At 39.6% G+C, this 21,160-nt stretch overlaps 1 protein-coding gene across 2 annotated transcripts in view; it reads left to right on the top strand.

The window, feature by feature from the left end:
- The first annotated feature begins 366 nt into the window (after nucleotides 1-366).
- Nucleotides 367-21,160, top strand: part of LOC120918466 (bifunctional heparan sulfate N-deacetylase/N-sulfotransferase 4-like) — a 494,123-nt gene continuing 473,329 nt past the window's right edge. For both annotated transcript variants that reach the window (XR_005744379.1, XM_040330064.1), the window contains exon 1: nucleotides 367-1,012. The gene's annotated coding sequence lies outside the window, so the exon portion shown is untranslated. The remainder of the gene's footprint in view (nucleotides 1,013-21,160) is intronic.

The raw sequence follows: 21,160 nt of genomic DNA, 5'->3' as shown, positions 1-21,160 counted from the left end.
GTCATCCAAGTTTGTTATACTCATTTGATTACAATCAAATCATTTTGCATTAATTTAAAATCTGTGACCTAATTATTAAATCTTCCTACTTCAGAAATCTTGCATTGTCTTACTTGCTTGAATTGATTGCTTGAGGGATAAAAAAAAAAAAAAGCACGAGCCTGCCTGTCAGGTTTTTCTTTATCTGAAATTTTATGACACCGCTGATTGAAGGTGTCAGGAGCTGTGCGGTATTACACTTCTTGCTTGCCTATGACACATGCTGGTGTGTAAAGAAGGGTCCCAACTGTATAGTGACAGTTTTTTTTTTTTTGCAAATCCTTCAGGAGTTTCTAATAAGCCACTCTGGTGTGAAAGGAATGCAGCTGATCTCTATTGGAAAGGATCCATGTGTTACATCCCACTATCTGGATGACATCACAACTGCTTCTAGTCCTTGAGAGTCCTGAGGGTGATCAGCCGAAGGAATAGGCTGCTTCTGCCAATCATAGTGCTGCAAAGATGCAGTTCTAGTTCTAGTGATGAGAGGGAGAGAGGAGAGTAAGCAGCAAGGAAAGAACTGACTGTAGCCCAACAAGACGCAGCCAGGGAGACGCAATCAGCAGCTGGTGTTCGTGAGATTAAATAGTTTTCACATCATTTTGTGTGTGCATGTGTGTGAGTGTGTGAGAGTGTATGTGTGTGCTATTCCCTGAATCCTCCCTGGTGGAATCCTCATTTCCATAGAGGAAGGTGCATTTTAACGTTGTGTTGCACAGAGGTGTGAATCATTCCAGCTGGCTGAATGCTTAGAAAACGACAATGACTGTTACGTGTGTCTATCCATGCTGGTATAAAACAGAAAGGGCTTTGCTTTAAGGAGTTCAGTATTTTGCTGGCTTTGTCATTGAATAAGCTGACGCTGAGGACACACCGGTAGCCCCCCCAAACTCTACCGGATATACAGACAATAGGGCTTATTCATTGGAGGCATCCCTGAACTCAACTGAAAAGTGCAACATTGCTCTTCAAGGTAAGTCATCTTAGTTCCAAAGTGTCACAACTGTCATTTCATGCTGTTGATGTTTTTATATTATACAGTGTGTTGTTATGTGATAGATCACAGACTTGTTCTGAAACAAGCTGACGTGTGTTGGCAAACAATAAATCCTTGAATTTCTTTGGAATATGCTGTTGCAAGCATTGTATTATGAGGATTACTTAAACATTGCCTATGCAAAAGAAAAGGAAAAAAAAAAGAGCTTTCATTTCCAACGTGCTTTCTAGCCCTTTTTTTCCCTGATGCTGATACTTTCATGGAACTTAATGAAGAATAATTACAAACCATTTCTGGCAATTACAAGAATCATTCTCTGGCACATTCATGCATTGCTTACTTTATTTGTGCATTTATCCTTATTTATTTTTTTCTTTCTCATTAGAGATGCTAGTGTGATAATCACAGCTAGAGCTTGCGATTTATAATTTATAGCCCCTCTTGCCAATCAGTCTCCGAATTAAAGATCAAGCTTTATATGTGTATACGGCTCTGCTTGCTGCTCTTATTTGTTACTAAGCCTCTTCATGTGTTGTTTGAAACAGAAGTGTATTTTCTTTGTTCTCAGCCAAACTAATAAATCAGTTGGACAGCCAGTGTAACACTGTTGTCACATCTGTGCCAGCTAGTTCAACTTCATGAGAGTTTATCAAAAGTAAATCACACTATTGCTCAGCACTGGTCATGACACTAAACTGTATGCCTGATGCGTACAAAGGGACGATCGCTTAAATAATAAGAAAGATGATACTTTTCTGTGGATAGTATGTGCTTATTGCATGTCCAGACGTGGTTAGTCTTAAGAAAAGTACATTAACGTCTCGATTTACAATAAACCGTGCCATCAAACCAGTCCCACGTTTTCATTTGACATTGTCTAAGTGAACAGAGTATTTTGTCTTTCATGTATTAATTATAATATAATTTATTATTCAGGAACCACTTACATTATATAATCTATTATCTAGACAGTTTGAGACCAAGAGCTTTTAAGATAAGTAATTTTTCTGTAGCTAGAAGCGATGCTCCTTAATATGTATTAACTTACATTTTAAAACTGGCTGCCTCCTTGCCCCCTCCCCATCTTTTCATCTCAGTTTTTATTAATCTGTTTAGCAGTGCTCCACACAGTGACTGTAAAATGCCTGTGTTTAAAATATTTCACAGAAAATTAGATATCATTCACATATTCCATGTTTCCAGATAAAATGTAGGTATAAGCCTGTTTCTCCAATTGCTAGAAATGAAATTCTGACTCCACTGAAACTCCGGCTATAAATCAATGCAAGTTTTTTTTTTTGATATGTACGATTCTAGAAGTTTAAAAAAAGCTACTCGTTATGCTTCGTTATGCGGTTGTCATCCTTTGTAAATAAATAGGCATAATGACATAGAGTTGCAATGTACTTTGTGCAAACGTCTCAAAATAATGTACTTAGGATCATGTGTAATTAAATCAAAGACTTCTTTAGTTCTCAGGCCTGAGAAAACTCAGTTAGTATAAATCAGAGGTAATTGTTTTAACTTACTATCCTTATTAAAACTTCTTTCACCAGTGACTCACAGTACTCCCTGTTGCTAGGCTGGAAAGTATTTTAATTTAAAGTTTTTTTTTTAAAGTGATTTATACACAGCTCAAGTCATACAATTCTAATCAGACATTGTAACTTGCCAGTAGACAGTTCATCGGTAATTGCATAAGGGAAAATTTAATTTATCTGCCTTAATAGTGGTGGAGAAGCTTTCAAGCCCCTCAGGAGCTGAAGTGGTTAAGGTAAGGTTGACCTTGTTCAGGAAAACACTTTGTGTATTATTGATCAAATTTTCCAGAAATGCAAGACAAATCATACAGAGAGACAGCTTCTTCAGCATATGGGGAAACAAATAAATCTATTTACATTTTTAAATCCCCAGCATGTTGGAAACCTCTCTACCTGTATATCTCTGTTTGCCTGTAAATGTGGCCATTCCAATATACAATTTAATATATCTTATGTTACTCAAGATTATGTCTGTCTACAAATATTATAATAAACCTAACATTCCATAGATGACACAGAAAGCGCACAGGTTATATATTCTGTTATATAGTGGTCACTGTGTACTTTGACATGCTAATTGTGAGGTTCCATTAGTGCGCAAAAATTCTGAACTTCATTAAAAATAGGAAAATGCGACTAAAGATGTCATTATAAAGAAAAAACGTTCAGATTCACTTCTTGAAACTGATATTTTTAGTAGTTTGCTGCCTCTCTGTAGTTCAGCTACAGAAGATTAGAGGATATCCATTGAAAAGCAACCATAGCATAGCCCCCAGTTTACTTGTCAGCTGTGGTGTTCTGAAATGAATGTTACTCCAATAGGAACATGGCAGTATTTATTAAACACAGGTATTTATACAGCACTGAATTAATGCATATATGGTACATGTACACCTGCCCCTGCCCTCAAGGAGCTTACAATCCATAGTCCCTAATGCCCTGTACACACGATCGGATATCTGATGGAATCTAAACCAATGGATTTTTTCATTGGATATCCGATGAAGCTGACTTTCATCAGTCTTGCCTACACACCATCGGTTAAAAATCCAATTGTGTCCAACGCGGGGACGTAAAACACTACGACGTGCTGAGAAAAATGAATTTTAATGCTTCCGAGCATGCGTCGACTTGATTCTGAGCATGTGTTGATTTTTGACTGATGGATTTCCCCTCAGACGATCGTTTTTTTCTATCATTTTTTTAACCATAAGAAAAAATTAAAACAGGTTCTATTTTTTTTTCACCGAAAGGGAAAAAAACGATGGGGCCCACACACGATCGGTTCATCAGTCCATTTTCATCAGACGAACCGATCGTGTGTACAGGGCATAGCTCTCATTCATACATCCACATGCTAGAGTTTGTCTACAAGCATTTCTTAAGAATGTGGGAGAAATACACAAGTACAGAGAGAACAAACAAACTCCATGCACTTAGTGTCCTGTTTGGGATTCAAACCCTAGTGCTACCAGGCAGAAGTAATAACCACTAAGCCACTGTGCAGCCCACAGTCATCTCTCTGCACAATAATATGTGGCTGTATAGATGTATGCAACTTCTTTAAATATTCAGTTTACAAATTTGGGTGTCAGAGTGATCCCAGGACAGGGACAACTTTATTAAGACCTATTTGTTCGAGTTTACTGAACTTCGTACTGCTCATTTTCTGCACCTGTTGTTAGAAAAGTCAAATAATACATAAGACTTTACTAAATATGTGCCAGTCATACCACACACACAAGCTGGTTGTTACTATAATGAAAATGGCAGAAAGTCTGCTGGGAAAACCGAGGGGAAAGCCAAGAACCCGGCAGGAAAACTGCCATGAGAGCTTTGGCTGGTAAATCCCGGCTGTGTGTATGCTCCATCAGCACTGCCTTGTAGTGTTTCCCATAGGAAAGTATTAGTAAACCTGGCGAAAAAAAAAACGCCAGGAATCCCGATGGGAAAATAGAGTACAGGTTCTTTATTTTCCCGGCTGTTTTCCTGATGGTAAAACTGCGAGGAAGCATACACACGCCTGGTTTTCCCGGCCAAAAGCTCTCTTGATCATTTTGCTGGCAGGAAAACCGATTGTGTGTATGGGGCTTTAGGATAGTCTAGGAAGCACCTGTATTTATTTACTTATCTCTGATGTCATGTCTATTCTAATACATCATGATTGGTGAATGTTAATGTCAACTGTAATCAGTAACCAGTCCCTTAAAAGGGTGCTTTATTTAGGAATGTACCGTTTGTATTGTGTAGTTAGTTAAAGCTTATGTTTATTATCTGTGAATTTCAAGGTTTTTGTATTTGAAATCATTTACAGTTTCACCTATTGAGTTGACAGCCTATGCAGGTCAGCAGGTGAGTGTCTGTGCCAATTGTATACAGAAGCCCCTGTAAATTAAGATTGTATATTCACTAGCATGCACCCATCTCCCATCAACGGCAATGGTATATTTATATACAATGTAGTGGGTGCAACTAGGTGGAGTTTGGAGAGTCTTTCCCCTGGTCCAGTGCCTGTAGACAACTTGACAGAAACAAAAACTAAAGTCAATAATCGGTAAAGAATTACTTGAATTACATTTTTCAGGAAAAAAAACACATAAGCATAGCTCCATTACATGACACTTCCAAGATGGTTTCAGTTCATGTTTAAAGGTAAAATGTATTTAGATACAATAATCACCTTATACAAACACTTTGGTTTGCATCATGCTGAAACCTGTGTATCTTAAGAAATAATGTAATCTTGCTTTAAAAACAAAATATTAGAAGATAGCTTGTGTTAACCTAGTTTTGTCTATACAGAAATCATCTTCCTGATATTTCAAACATAAATAAATGAATATGACTATATTATTAATATTATTTACTCAGCATTATACAAACATGAAAAAGCCTGAGATATGGAGGTCAACAGCAGCCACCTTGTCATATCTTACTTCAGACTTGCTCATTCTGTTTCCAGCAGATTACTCTCCATGCTGCTCCCATGTATAAGTTGTGCACAGGACAATAAAATAAATGTCTGATTAGGATTAGGATAAAAAATAGTTGTATTTACAATGATATAAGTTGTTCTTATATCCATGATACCAACTAAGTACAAAGGGCCATATTCTCAAATACTTTACGCCTGCGTATCAGCAGATACGCAGACGTAAGTCAGATCCTATGTTTAAGTGTATTCTCAAACTGAGATACACTTAAACATGCCTAAGATACGACAGCCTGCGCCGTTGTATCTTAGGCTGCAATATTTACGCTGACCGCTAGGTGGCGGTCAGCGTAGAATATGCAAATGACTAGTCACGCCAATTCTCTAACGTACGCTTGCCCGCCGTAGTGTTTTAACGTCGTTTCCGTAAGCGATACGCGGCGTAAAGATAAAGATGCCCCCTAGGTGGCTTACTCAATGTTAAGTATGGCCGTCGATCCCGCGTCGAAATTTGAAAATTTAACGTCGTTTGCGTAAGTCGTCCGTGAATGGCGCTGGACGCCATTTACCTTACAGTCAAAACAAATGACGTCCGTGAGACGTCATTTAGCGCAATGCACGTCGGGTAATTTACCCGACGGAGCATGCGCATTACGATCGGCGCGGGAGCGCGCCTAGTTTAAATGATCCACTTCCCCTACCAGGATCATTTGAATTAGGAGGGCTTGCGCAGGTGGACTTTACGCGACGCCGCCGCAAGTTTACAGGTTAGTAGTTTGAGAATCAGGCACTTGCCACTTAAACTTGCGGCGGTGTAACGTAAAGGACATACGTTCCGCCGCCTCAGATATTTAAGAATATGCCCCAAAATGTTTAGGTATTTCTACAGGGAAGGTTTGGAGATGCTATGGTGTGTATCAATGTTGTATGGCAATTCATCCATGACAGAAATTCTGTCCTGCTTTACTAAAGCCTCGTACACACGGCGGGGAATCCCGGCCGTGTGTATGCTCCCTAGCAGTTTTCCAATCAGGAAAACAGCCAGGAATCCCGACGGGAAAATAGAGAACCCGGCTATTTTCACATCAGGATTCCCGGCAGTGTTTCCTGCCGAGAAAACCGGTCGTCTGTATGCTTACATGTCCATGGTAAACTCGTGTATGCTCGATACAAATTCAACGCATGCTCGGTAGCATACAACAACAGTGTGGGGTGTAGCAAGATGGCGGCGACGGCATCGAATGTGATGAGCGCCGGCTCGTCGTAGTTGATGATGTCACCGCGTTCTTGCCATTCAAAAGAACGGCGGTTCTTTTGAATGGCCGTCTGTATGCATGGCTTGGCAAGCCGGCTTGGAAAACCAACGTTTTTTTTCCTGACGGAATTCTCAGCTGTGTGTACAGGGCTTATGACCATCAATGGTTTGTCACATCTTAAAAAAGTTGCAACTTTTCATACATGTGTTTGGCTTCACGCATGTGAAAACCCACCACTGCCCACAAACGTCCACCTTATTATTAAAAGAGCTGAAGTATCTACAAAAGGAGACCTCACAATTATGTGTGTTAGTACTCTTGTTTCTTTCTTAGTTTGTACAGGAACGATATACATTTATTGAAGATTGGGGAGCTAGATGAGGAGTATTGTGCAAAAATATAAAGTCTCCAGTTGGGAAAACTCTGGTTAAAGAATAATGATTGTTTTGACATTGCACAGGATTGTGGCTTCCTCCTCTTCATGGCTATCATTAGGAAGGGGCCCCTTGTCCCCGTAGAAGGGGAAGCTGCAATCCACAAAAAAAGCCATAATGTATTGGTTATATTTTATATCATACAGTTATACATTGAACATTGTTCTTTAACCAGATGGAGTCTTCAGGGCTTTCTATTAATGTACAGCTTCCCTTGCCCACCTCCCCAATCTCCACATGCTTGAGAGGACCCACATTTTTCAGATTCTCTATAAGTCAAACCACCACAGACCCACTTATCACAAGATTTAGTGCTACCTCACCCCTACGCTAACATGTTTTCACAAGAAGCATTGTATGGGACTGTGGTAATACAAAAAAATATGTTACCAATACTTTAATAAAAGTGTCCCTGCAGTGTAAAATGTCTACACACACCTTCATTTAGTGAATTGTATCTGACTGCTCAAAAGTACCATAATGATCCTGCTGTGCAAAGTTGTCCAACTGGTGGCCTCATGCCTGCATGCAGCAGTGACATTTCTTGGAACATCTGCCCTTGAATTATAAGCAGATATAGCTTTTTTTTTCTTTCTGAACAGTATTCCAATAAGTAACATGTGACATTATAGTTGTGGCTCTCTGTATTGTGAGCCCCATTGTAAAATCTTAATGTTGTAACACTCAAAATCTGATTTAATTACTATTTTTTTTCCAAGTTCATATAACAAGTTCAAATATATGCAAACAGGGATTGACCTTACTAGTGAAGGAGCCGTAATAAACTATACCAGAAGTAATTCTTCTTCTTAGAAATATTCTGTTGTATTATATTTCGCATCGTGTAAAGTATTTTTTTATATTTTAGTATTTTATTTCATGGCTATAAGACTAGATAGAACACAGTGACTGTACTGCTAAATGAATGTGTGCACTATTACACTACTTGTTTTGTATAGGACTACAAAAAAATAATATTGTTGATGGCAAACATACAAACATACATACAAACGTAGATATGAAAGAATCAGAATAACTTTGCACATCACCTTAGCTCAGATACTGTATTTTTAGCTTTACCACCCTTATATAACCATGGGAAATTTTACTTAGAACTATTATTTCAAAGATACCGCAGCATATACTGTACATTGAAGTACCTGAGGCATCAAAGTTATCTCCAATGAGAATATGCATCATCCAGCTGTTATATTCATTGGTTTTAGATAATATAGGCTTCAAAACAGCATCTTGGGAGGAGGGGTCAGTCCCTCCGTCAGAACACAATAGTTCAGTGGGGAGATCACCGTACTAACATTGCATATTTAGTAAAGCAAGGTCACTCAGTTCTTACAGCTCTATGAGCAGAGAGCTGCTGACTGTCAGTCATCGGCTCTCTGCTCTCGCTGATAGGCTGAGCTGAGTGCCGGCCCAGGCATGTGGGCGGATCCCTACTCCATTGTCGTGATCTCGCCTAAGCCTGGACCGGCTCTGTGATGTCAGCTGACAGCGAGCTTCAGCTATCGCTTTCTGCTGAAAATGGGTCACAGGAGTGCAAAATAAAACCTTTATGCAATTAGGCACATGTGGTCCTCTGGTGCCTACGTACTGGCCTGTAATTCACAGTAAACACACATTTGTGCTTGGTGTGGCTGATTTTCTCTTTCATGATTGCCTTGGGGGAGCTAAGGCTGTTTGATAGTATTACTATATAAAACACCATAGTTTCTTGGTTATGTACTCATAAGTAAGAATAAGTGGAGGGTTGTGTGTTCAGACCAAACCTTGGATGTTCAGGTTTTGGCTAAGGGTCTGGTGTGGATCTTTGGGGGGAGGTCCCCTTTAAAATTCATTTAAGACCTGAAGGCCATGGTTTGAGTTAGAGGCGCTTCCCATGCTGTTTTTCAATGGGTCCATCTAGGGTAGATCTCTCCATAAAGAGGACTTGTCATGGCCCATACTATGATAAGGGATGTTATTCATCTCTTCTGATAGCAATAAAAGAGATTTAAAAAAAATGTAACTATACAGTGTAAAAAAATAAGTAATTAAAATAAATACCGTGATAACATTTAAAATCGTTTTTAAATGCCCTTTTCCCTCATACTCTTACTCAATTGCGAATGTTCATTTTGTTTTGAGGCGGGCGGCTGGATGTGGGCTCGAGGGTGGGGTTGAAGGGGGCCCCATCAGGCAGGCTATACAGGGCCCAATCATTTCTAACAGCAGCCCTGGCCACAGTTTGGTCACCATTCTATCCAAAGTCTGTGAATGAACAGTAAAGGAGTAGCAACAGACATATGAGGCCATCTTTCTGCCCGTTCCACTTGTTTCATTTAACCACATGTGAATTCAGGGCACCTTATTGATTCCAAGTACTGCCCCTCCCTCTCTCAAAGTGCTTCTGTATTTAGAATTAAAAGAGGCTGAAATGTAGATATTTACACTGTTGCATGCATTATAAATGTAATCTTTTTTAAAGAAATGCAAAACCACATTCATTTTCTAATATTTTAACTATGTTCAAAAGCAAGAAAAATTAAGCTAGCATATCAGATCCCTTGTCAATATGAACTTTGGTGAATTACAGGAAAAATCTGATATGACCTCTTCTATTAAAGTAAAGTCTTTATGCTGCCAATATATGTAATTTTCTAAACCTCATAAATTGGAATAGGACTGACCTGTGTGCATGATTTGAAATGAGGTTTCTCTGATTATCTCATTAATTGTTATCTAATATTAATAAGCCAGTACTCTTTGGGGTCTAACTGTAGAAAAGTGATTTAGTTCCCCAGCTTTACACATCACACCTTTTTGATGGACCTTGCAGGCAGCTATTACATGTATTCATAAAACTGGAAAAATTAGGCCTGCATTGTGTAAAAGCTAAAGTATTACTAATCAAAACAATTACCAAATCAGTTTTTTTAGGTGTCATGCAAGTCTCATAAAGTAAACCATTTTTTTAATATATATATTTTACCTTCACTTAGTAAGCCAAATCCTCCTTCATTTGTGTCTTTCATGCCCCCCCTTCCTAAAGGCAGTGCTGTCAATCCAAAAAGTAATGATCAGGACTAGGTGTGGCGAGGTACCGACTGACAAGCTTTAAGTAAGCAGTGACAATGCTGATAGATATTCCTCCTGCAACTTAAATATATATCACAAAAAAACAAAAGATTTCCCAGTACACAACCAAATTAATCATATCTAAGAATTTACGTTAAAAACAGAGGGCCAGATCCACGTAGATCGGGCGCAACTTAACTTTCCCGATTTAAGTTACACCGCCGCAATTTTTCCATGTTAGTGCCCGATCCACAAAGCACTTACCTGGAAATTTGCAGCGGTGTAACTTAAATCCGTCCGGCGCAAGGCGGGCCCAATCGAATGGGGCGAGTCCCATTTAAATTAGGCGCGCTCCCACGCCAGACGTACTGCGCATGCTCCGTCGGGTAAATTACCCGACGTGCATTGCGCTAACTGACATCGCACCGACGTCATTTGCTTAGACGTTTACGTAAATGGCGTCAAGCGCCATTCACGGACGTCTTACGAAAATGATGTTGATGTTTAAATTTCGACGCGGGAACGACGGCCATACTTAACATGGCTTAAGAGAACTAGGGCTCAGCCCTAGTTTTACGCGGCGTAACCCGACGGAAACTACGTAGATTTAGATCGACGGGCCGTTCGGGCCGTTCGGGGATCACCGTAAGTCTTCATTTGCATATTCTACGCCGGCCGCAATGGCCTCGCCACCTAGCGGCCGGCCTAGAATTGCATCCTTAAGATCCGACAGTGTAATTCAATTACACCTGTCGGATCTTAGGGCTAGCTATGCGTAACTGATTCTATGAATCAGTCGCATAGTTAGAAACAGAGATACGACGGCGTATCAGTAGATACGCCGTCGTATCTCGTTTGTGGATCTGGCCCATAATGTTTTGTTTGCACAAATTTTCAAATATATGTCTAAGCTGCAGTGCCCATGTCAAGGATCCTCTGTATACTTGAGAGAAAGAATCGCCACCCAAAGATACCAATTAGGAATCTCCTCACCAAATCCAAAGCCACGGGTGCTGGCAATGCATAGGATGATGCAAAATGAAGGAAGGATTTCTGGACAGCCGCACTCCAAAACTTGTTGCTTTTATTGTAAAATGAAAAAAAAAAAAACAGGATACATGTCACAGCAAACGGGTACAAGCTGACACGTTTCACACTAAACTTTAGCAACAAGTTTTGGAGTGCGGCTGTCCAGAAATCCTTCCTTCATTTTGCATTATCCTCTGTATACTGTGGTCCAAACTCTATAATTTTCAGAGTCTCCTTAGTAGAAGCACATTTGGCATTGGATAGATTAAGGGTGTGGGAATGTACTGGATGTTTTTCTGTCATTTTGCTCTTGATGGGCATCACATGGGGCCCCTCCAGGCAAAATGTCCCCTACCTATCCATTGCTATATGTGCTCCTACTTCCAAGACTCTGAAAAATATAGAGTTAGGACTGCAGTATATACAGAGAAGCCTCGACAGGTGAACTGTGGCTTACGCATATATTTGCAAATATGTGCAAACAAAATCCCCTGTTTTCAACGTAAATTGTTAGACAGAGTCCTTTGGATTGTATTAGAGGCTGACTGGTAGGTGTGATGGGAAATATTTTGTTTGTGATGTGTCTTGCCTTTCTATGTGCACCTTACTGTATTTGCTGGCGTATAAGACTACCTTTTACACTTAAAAAAACTGGCCAAAAAGCAGGGGTCGTCTTATACGCCGGGTCAGCTGCTCGGATGCCTGCTGGATATGCGGTAATACTGTATGTAGGTTCGGCTACATACAGTATATACCGCTTAGCCAATCCCAGTGAGCGATGTATTTAAATGAATACAGAGCCTGCTTGGATTGGAGTAACAACCTCGGCCAATCTGAGCAGACTACATACAGTAGCCTGCTCGGATTGGCTTTGAGAGTCAGAGAGGTGTGGACTGATGATGTTACAGCCTCTGCCAATCCAAGCAGTCTTTGTATTCATTAATAGAATACATTGCTCGCCGTGATTGGCTCCAGCTCCAGGAAGAAGAATATAGCTCCAGCTCCAGCAAGAATGAAAAAGGATATGGCTCCAGAAGGAAGAAATATGAAGCGTCGGAAGCGTACAGGCAAAAAATCTTAAAAAACTGTAAAATTAGGGGGTCATCTTATACGCCCGGTCGCCTTATACACCGGCAAATACAGTAGTTAATGTTATAGGTTGGGGTGCTTGACATTTATTTTTACATAAATAATTTATCTTCAAAGTACCCACCTCCAATAGTCTTGCTCGGTTTCTGAAGAAATCACACTGCTATGCCACTTTTCTCTGGCTGATATATTCTTGGAAACTTGACACTGCATATCTCTTATCAGTGATTAACTAATCTATAGAAAAAGCATGACAAGATTTCTGAGCAAGTTTCATCTACTTTGCAGTCTTGGTGTATGTTGCTAATGGAACCTAAAGCTATTGTCATGAAATGGCTTGGAGCAAGTCGTTAGGATTGGTTTACTAAAAGCAAAGAGGCTGTTCACTTTGCAAGGAAATATTCCCAGAGTTTAGTGAATGAGGTAAAGTTCTGCTGACTTCCATTATCTAATCATGTACTGCACAGGGGAAAATACATTTTTTTTTATATTTTTCCTTGCACACCTAAACATGGATGCATATAGCAACCCAAAGTAGGATGGGTGCTAAGCATCCAAAGAGAGGTGTGATCCTGGTGCTTCAATATATTGGAATAAGATAGTACAAGTCTGAATCTATGCAGTGAAGTCACTGGTAGATAATAAAAACTCAGTGGGGTTGATTTACTAAAGGCAGATAGACTGTTCACTTTGCAAGTGCAGTTGCACTTTGCATGGGAATTTGCTCTGGAGCTTGGTAAATGAGGGGACTTCTGCTGACTTCCATCATTCAATCATGTGCAAGTGTTTTTTTTTTCTTGGATGTGATTAGGTATTCTGTAAAAAGTGAAGCTTCACCTCATTTACTAAGGTCTAGAGCAAGTTATCTTGCAGTGTGCAACTGCACTTGCAATGTGAACAGTTTATTTGTCTTTAGTAAATAAAACCCAATATGTTGTTTATACAAGATAGCCAACTGTTCAAAATGGTTAATTTCATTCTGTATACTTTAACCACTTGGTGGCTGCCCTTTCGCAATGTACTTCGAGCGAGAGGCCGTTGTAGGCAAAGCAAAGTACCCGTATGTCACTGCCTATAGCCAGGTTTAGGGAAAAGCAGGGATGAGAAACTGAGAGATCTAATAGTAATGCCCTGTACACACGATCACTTTTTGTGATGAAAAAACTTCATCATTAAAAACGATGTTGCCCACACACCATCGTTTTTGAAAAATGATGAACAAAGTGACGACACTCTAAAGGGGAAGTTCTATTCGCTTTGAGGCTGCTTTTAGCTGGTTACTTGTTGGTAAAAGACGATTCGCGCTTTTTTGTCTGTTACAGCGTGATGAATGTGCTTACTCCATTATGAATGGTAGTTTTACCTCCCGTCTCAAAACTTGCTTCTGGGCGTGTGCGGGTTTAAAACGTCATTTTTGCCCACACACGATCATTTTAAAAAATGACATAAAAAATTGAAGCATGTTCGAATTTTTTTTTTCATTTTTCAGAAGACATAAAATGACATTTTGCCCACACACGATCATTTTAAATGACATTTTTAAAAATGTAATTTTATTTCATCACAAAAAGTGATCGTGTGTACAGGGCATAAGAGTAGCACTTTTTCACACATTACATATAGTTAGGCACACATTTAACCCCTTAATTGCCATAGATGTTAACCCCTGCCCAGCCAGTGTCATTAGTACAGTGATACTGTATTGTATTTTCACTGTAATAAAGCAGTTGTAAAAGCAGAAGGTTTTTCATCTTCATGCATTCTATGGGTGTAGCATCCCCTCTCATTCCACCCAATACTTACCTGAGCTCCATCTCTCTCCAGTGATGTCCATGAGTCCCTCGGCCATCTGTGACTCCCATACTGAGTGAGTGGCAGAGCCATTGTTTCCAGCAGCTGTCAATCAAAGTCAGTTAGCCAATCAGGAGAGAGAAGGGTGGGCCGAATGGCAGCTCCGTGTCTGAATAGACACACAGAGCAGCAGCTCGGCTCGGGTGCCTCCATAGCAAGCTGCTTGCTGTGGGGGCACTAAGCAGGAGAGAGGGGCCAGGAGCAGCGAAAAGGGACCCGAGAAGAGAAGAATCCAGGCTGCTCTGTGTAAAACCACTGCACAGAGGAAATAAATATACCTTGTTTGTATTTTTTTCTTTAAAAACTAGACTTTACAATCACTTTAATGTCACTGGCAATGTTAATGGCAGTAGGTCAGTTCCTCCCAGCATCAGTTAGGGTAAGTTTTCCCACTACATTATCGCAGTCTCACAATAAGTCGCAGGTCGCCTTAGTATATAAAAAAAAATTCTAGTATATATACCATTGTTTGCAGATGCTATAACTTTCATGCAAACCAATCAATATACACTTATAGGAAAAAGTTATTATCAAAAACATGTAGCAGAATACATTTTGGCCAAAATTGATGAAGAAAATATATTTTGTAAATGTTTTCATTGGATATGTTTTATAGCAGAAAGTAAAAGAGTTATAAATGAAAAAACAAAACAAAGACAATGGTGATCAAATACCACCAAAAGAAAGCTCTATATATGTGAAAAAATCCATACTAATTTTGTTTGGGTACAGTGTTGCATGCCCGCACAGTTGCCAGTAAAAGTAGGTTCATCCGATGAAAATGGACCGATGGATATCCGGTGAAGCTGACTTTCATCAGTCTTGCCTACACACCATCAGTTAAAAACCCGTTAGTGTCAGAACGTGGTGACGTAAAACACTATGACGTGCTGAGAAAAATGAAGTTCAATGCTTCCAAGCATGCGTCGACTTGATTCTGAGAATGCGTGGATTTTTAACCGATGGACTTGCTCACAGACGATCGTTTTTTTTCTATCGGCTTTTTAACCATCAGAAAATTTTAAAACAGGTTCTACGTTTTTTCACCGATGGGAAAAAAAACGATGGGGCCCACACACGATCGGTTCGTCTGATGAAAACGGTACATCAGACACTCAGTCACTGTCCTAGTTTACACTTTTGGAGACCTCCCTAATTAAGATCTATCATGGAAAAGATGTCTAAGGCCTCGTACACACAACTGTTTTCCTCAGCAAAATCCATCAAGAAAAATGCTGGCAGAGCATTTTTGCCGAGAAAAACGGTCGTGTGTATGTTTTTTATCGAGAAAACTGTCATGGATCTCGACGAGAAAAAAAAAGAACATGCTCTCTTTTTTCTCGTCGGGAGTCTCAATTTTCTCGTTGTGTTTCTCGTTGGGCTAGTTTACGACGAGAAACACGTTAGTGTGTATGCTTAGAAAGCCACGTATGCTCAGAATAAAGTATGAGACGGGAGCGCACCTTCGGTAAAAGTAGCGTTCGTAATGGAGATAGCACATTCGTCACGCTGTAACAGACTGAAAAGTGCGAATCGCCTCTCACCAAACTTTTACTAACACGCAGCAACACGAGATTAGCAAAAGCAGCCCCAAGGGTGGTGCCAATGGAATGGAACTTCCCCTTTATAGTGCCGCCGTACGTGTTGTACGTCACCGCATTTGAGAACGACGAGATTTTGTCCTGACAGTGTGTATGCTAAAAAAGCTTGACAAGATTCTCGACACGCCTGACAAGAAACTCGTCGAGGAAAACGACGTTTCATTTACGACGAGATTCTCGGTCGTGTGTACGAGGCCTAATGCCGTGTACACACCATCACTTTATGTGATGAAAAAAACGACATTTTTAAAAACGTCAATTAAAATGACCGTGTGGGGGGGGGGAAATGTTGTTTTATGTCTTGTAAAAAACGGAAAAAAAAATTGAAGCATGCTTCATTTTTTTGTGTCGTTTTTCAAATCGTCGTTTTTTGTGTCACAAAAAAATCACCATGTATAGGCTAAAACGACGTTTAAAACAACGTTTTTAAACCCGAGCATGCTCAGAAGCAAGTTATGAAGCGAGCTTCAATGGAAAAGAGTGCTGAACGTAACTGCGCTTTACTAGAGCATTTTGAAAAAACGATGGTGTGTAGGCAACGTCGTTTTTGAAAATGAAGTTTCAAAAACGACGTTTTTTTACTTCCCAAAAAAAGTATTTTTTTTTCATCACATAAAGTGATGGTGTGTACGCGGCATAACACTTCACTTACAGTCCAACCATTCACACTGCACATCCTTTATACCATATACTCACTATAGTGAGTTTAACTGTGTATTGGGACAGGGATTGAGCACTAGCATTATTTATCTATGGCAGGGGTCTCCAAACTGCGACCCGAGGGCCAGATATGGCCCTTTGCTAGCCTTTTTCCGGCCCTTTGGGCTTTATTCCTCCCACTGATATGAGGCACTATTCTTCCCACTGACACAAACAAGGGGGCACAATTTCTTTCACGGATACCAATGATAGGATACAATTACTCCTACTAATAGGGGCACTACTCCTTATCATACTGACTGCAAACTCTGAGGTCATATTTACTCTCACCAATGCTGTGCCCGGGAAATCTTTTACCCCTGCTAGCCACAATCCGGCCCTCCTAAAGTCTGAAGGACAATAAACTGGCCCTTGGTTTAAAAAGTTTGGAGACCCCTGATCTATGGCATAGAGTCTGACTTTTAGCTGGTGGCTAGGCTATTTGTTGCAAGATTGCTGATATACCTAGAAGTACAATGATAATCTGATACCTATAGAAATGTCTAATTGCAACGTACAGTCACTAGCACACATTTTTGTGTGCTCAATAACACAACACAAAATATAATTATGGCTATGTAAATGCTGCTGTCTTTTCAAGGAATCAAGGCATCAAAATGTCATATTTTGTTTGTTCAGCAGGTCCTCTGTAGCATTTTAATGTATCATGGCACCAAAGAAAAAAAGTCATGAACTACAAATATCTAACTATCTGTCTATCCATCCATCTATGTCCATCCAACCACTCTATTAATGTGCCTGTGATCTGTTGTCTTTAGTTCTTGCTCTTGCTAACCCTGAAATGTAGAACACACAGTGACAGCCAAAGATTAAAGTTATTTATGACATTTCCTTGCAAAGCACTGAGAGAATGTGTTTCTTTTTTGGCTTTGTTAAAGAAGACAACTTACAGAATAGACTACAATTTTCTAAATACCCTATAACTGAGCTGTACTGCATAACACAATGGATACAATTCAGTAGTCAATAAATTTGAGTTTTCTTTATTGAGACAGCACAAAAATGCATTGTTGTATTATGTTGCTAATGTGGGTTTTGCCTGGAGGGTTTTGTCTAAAATTAGTACTGTGATAAATACATACCATTACATTGCCACAGTATTTGCTGTAAAAAAAAATAACTAAACCTTTAATACATAATGATTTTATATTTAAAGGTATAGTGGTATGCAAAAACATTTTACCATTATAAAATTAACATGTTGCTATCTTAAAAACATGAAAGTACCGGTTGGTGGACATATGGATATACTGTATATATGGACATATGTGGCTAATTAAATGCATTGTAATCCAAGTCAGGGGACTGGCTTGTTTCTTCCACATATCCAACAATGGAAAGCAAACGTCCAACAGTGGGGTTGATTTACTAAAACTGGAGAGTGCAAAATCAGGGTGTATGAAGCTCTGCGTGATTGTCAATCAGCTTCTATCTTCAAAACATTGGAAATCTTGCGAGCTATCATAAACAAATATTAGATTCTTGTGTAGAAATCTGCTAGCACTGATAATGCCCCATAAGACTGCAAACTTAGCATGTAAATTAAAAAGAAAGTGCTGCGCTAACTTATGTTAAATAATTATTTCCTCTGTGTTTCCATATATGTACACACTGAAAACTAATTATCATTAAAGTGACTCTGTGCACCAAGTTAGTGCAACATATAAAATACTATTAAAATATCATCATCTGTCATAGAAAGAAAGTCCAATATATAAGTGCTCAAATTGTCTGCACAAATGTGTTCCCATGCACTCAAAGTGCTATGTTGAATAGTTCACATTATGACATGCGTTGTTATCAAATTATATATAACGTCCACTCAAAAATCAAAAATCCAAAACAACTGGTGATAGCAAACGTGTTTTTGTGTCCATTCAGGTGCTCCCTTTCGAGAGTGCGACCTTGCAATTAAGCCTGGTCAGAACACGGTTTTGAACTACCCCTGGGTTCAGTGATTGCATTGGGATCCTGGGCTGGTTGCTGGCACGTTTTCCACATGTATATAATAAAAAGACTAGATAGTATGATATTGTTTAAACCCTGTTTATTGATAAAACTTAACCCCTTCTTACGGGTACTCACATTTCGTGGGTGCTACAGTGCACCACTCTTTAACAGATCAAAGGGAACGCTGTGTCCGCTGAAGTAATGTGTCCTTTCCTTGCTGCGACCAATCCACTGCCTCTTGCACCATCCTGTCTCCTCCCCAATGCGTGTCAATACCAGGAATGTGATGTATCTTCCTCAGGGGGAATTTCATTCAGCTTGTTCTGTTAAGCCATTGTTGGTTGCTCAAACTATGGCCGTCCGGCTGTTGAGGACCTACAAGTCCCAGGGGGCTTTGCAAGGCTGACAGATACAATCATGGCTCCCAAAGGCAGAGGCATGATGGGTCTTGTAGTTCCACAACAGCTGGAGGGCCACAGGTTGAGCACCGATGAGTGAAGTTTCGAAAACTGGAAGCTGCTTGGTTTCTACGCAGAGCTGCACTAGATTTTGCATTCTGAAGTTTTAGTAAATCAACCCCACTGTCACAAGTAGAAAGGAATTGTTCTAAGCAAGGGTTAAGGGTTTTTGAAACTCCTGGGGCAAGAGGACCTGATCAAAAAGCAAAGTATAAATCAAGAGCAGAACTGGAACAGAAATCTGAGCACAGTGCAGGAGCACAAAAATGCTGGTACAAGGTCGGGGTAGACAAACAGCAGTGTATTATGTTGCCAAATAAGTTTAATGGGTTTTCTTTAGCATACATACAACCGGGAGCATTTGGATGTCAACAGAGCTATTGATGATATGGATGGACATGTGCAACAGAATAACTCCCATGTAAGAATATGCAAACTTAACTGGGTTAAGTTCAAGCTAGCTGAATGCCACTGAAGTCTATAAGAGATTCATTTTTATATTCTCCTCTGCCATTTTTTAAGGTTAATAGGCTAGCTATCATAGCAAAAAGGCACGGGGAGCTAGGCACTGCCATGGGGGACACTGTCATGGGAAAAATGCCAATACAAAAAAAAAAAAAAAAACGGCTTAACCACTTCCAGACCACCCACCGCTTCACACATAGGCAGAATGGAGATCTGTCAATGTAACAGACAGATCTGCATGCTGTCAGGGGAGAGGAGACTGATCTGTTGTTCATACTAAGAACAACGATCGGTTTCCTCACCCAGGCAGTTCCACCCCCCACAGTTAGAATCAATCCCTAGGAGACACAGTTAACCCCCTTAATCTACTGTTAACCCCTTCCCTGCCAGTGTTATTTATACAGTTATCATTGTATTTTTATAGCACTGATCGCTGTATAAATGTCAATGGTCTCAACAAAGTGTCAAAAGTGTCTGATCTGTCTCCCACAATGTCGCTGTCCCAATAAAAATCTCAGATCACCGCAATTGCTAGTAAACAAAATTATAATAATAAAAATGCCATAAATATAGAGCCTATTTTTTGTAGCTGCTATAACTTTTGCGCAAACCACTCAATATACCCTTATTGCATTTTTTTTTACCAAAAATATGTAGAAGCAAACATATTGGCCTAAACTGAGGAAGACATTTTTTTTTTAAATTGGGGGTATTTATTATAGTAAAAAGTAAAAAAAATATATATATTTTTTAAAATTATCGTGGGTTATCTGATGCGGGGAGGAGATTAGACAGTCGCCGAGGGACCCCAGAAGACAAGGATCAGGGCCACTCTGTGCAAAACGAGCTGCACAGTGGAGGCAAGTATGACATGTTTGTTATTAAAAAAAAAAAAACATTTTGAACCTTTACAATCTATCTAATAACAACTATGTAACTATGTAACACGATCATGGGTACAGCCGAATCAGGGGACATGCTCCAATAAAATCACAATATTGCAAGAAAATGTATAGACCCCAAGGGGGAAGTAAGCTGAGTTTTAGGGTTCAAAAAATCATAGAATTAATTATACAAAGACTACAAAATGTATTGATACATAAACAGTATGAAACTACTTATACAATTAGGGCAATAGATAGCCCAATGATCATATTACAATAGAATGGTTGCCTCACAATAATGCACCCAACCTATTCACATTTGTGTCCAAAGAATAGAGGGGCAATCCACTCTGTATAACAAAATGCTAAAGCGTAACTCCACTTTTGTTGAGAAAAAACACCCCCCCCCCCCCCCCCGGGTGATCTATGTACATTGCAAGGATTATAACAAACCTTGTTGCAGATTCATACCTTTTGTTTTTCTGAAGAAACCCAGAAAGCTGCAGGGCCTGCATCTCTTTAGACGTGCTCTTATTGAAAGTATATCTAAAAAAAATATATACAGTATATTTTTGTTGGAAGGGATGCCTGAAATCTGACTTGTATCTTAGGCAGACTTCTGGGAAAATTGGTGGGCCAATCAAACAACCAGGAAATGATGTTTCTGGGGAGCGATCAGTACACATTCTGTGTAAAGAACACTCCAAGTAGTCATATTGCAATGTATTCTCAGAAAATTACATTGGCTGCAGATTGAAAAGGAATAACATTAAATTACAAAATGTGTTGCAATTGTATGCGCTATATTATTTTTCCCCACAATAGTGGAGTTACCTTTTAAC

The sequence above is a fragment of the Rana temporaria genome, chromosome 1 (assembly GCF_905171775.1).
Source record: "Rana temporaria chromosome 1, aRanTem1.1, whole genome shotgun sequence".
In the NCBI taxonomy this organism is placed as follows: domain Eukaryota; kingdom Metazoa; phylum Chordata; class Amphibia; order Anura; family Ranidae; genus Rana; species Rana temporaria.
Note: the sequence above shows the minus strand (reverse complement) of the source record. Positions and strands in the feature narration are given on the sequence as shown.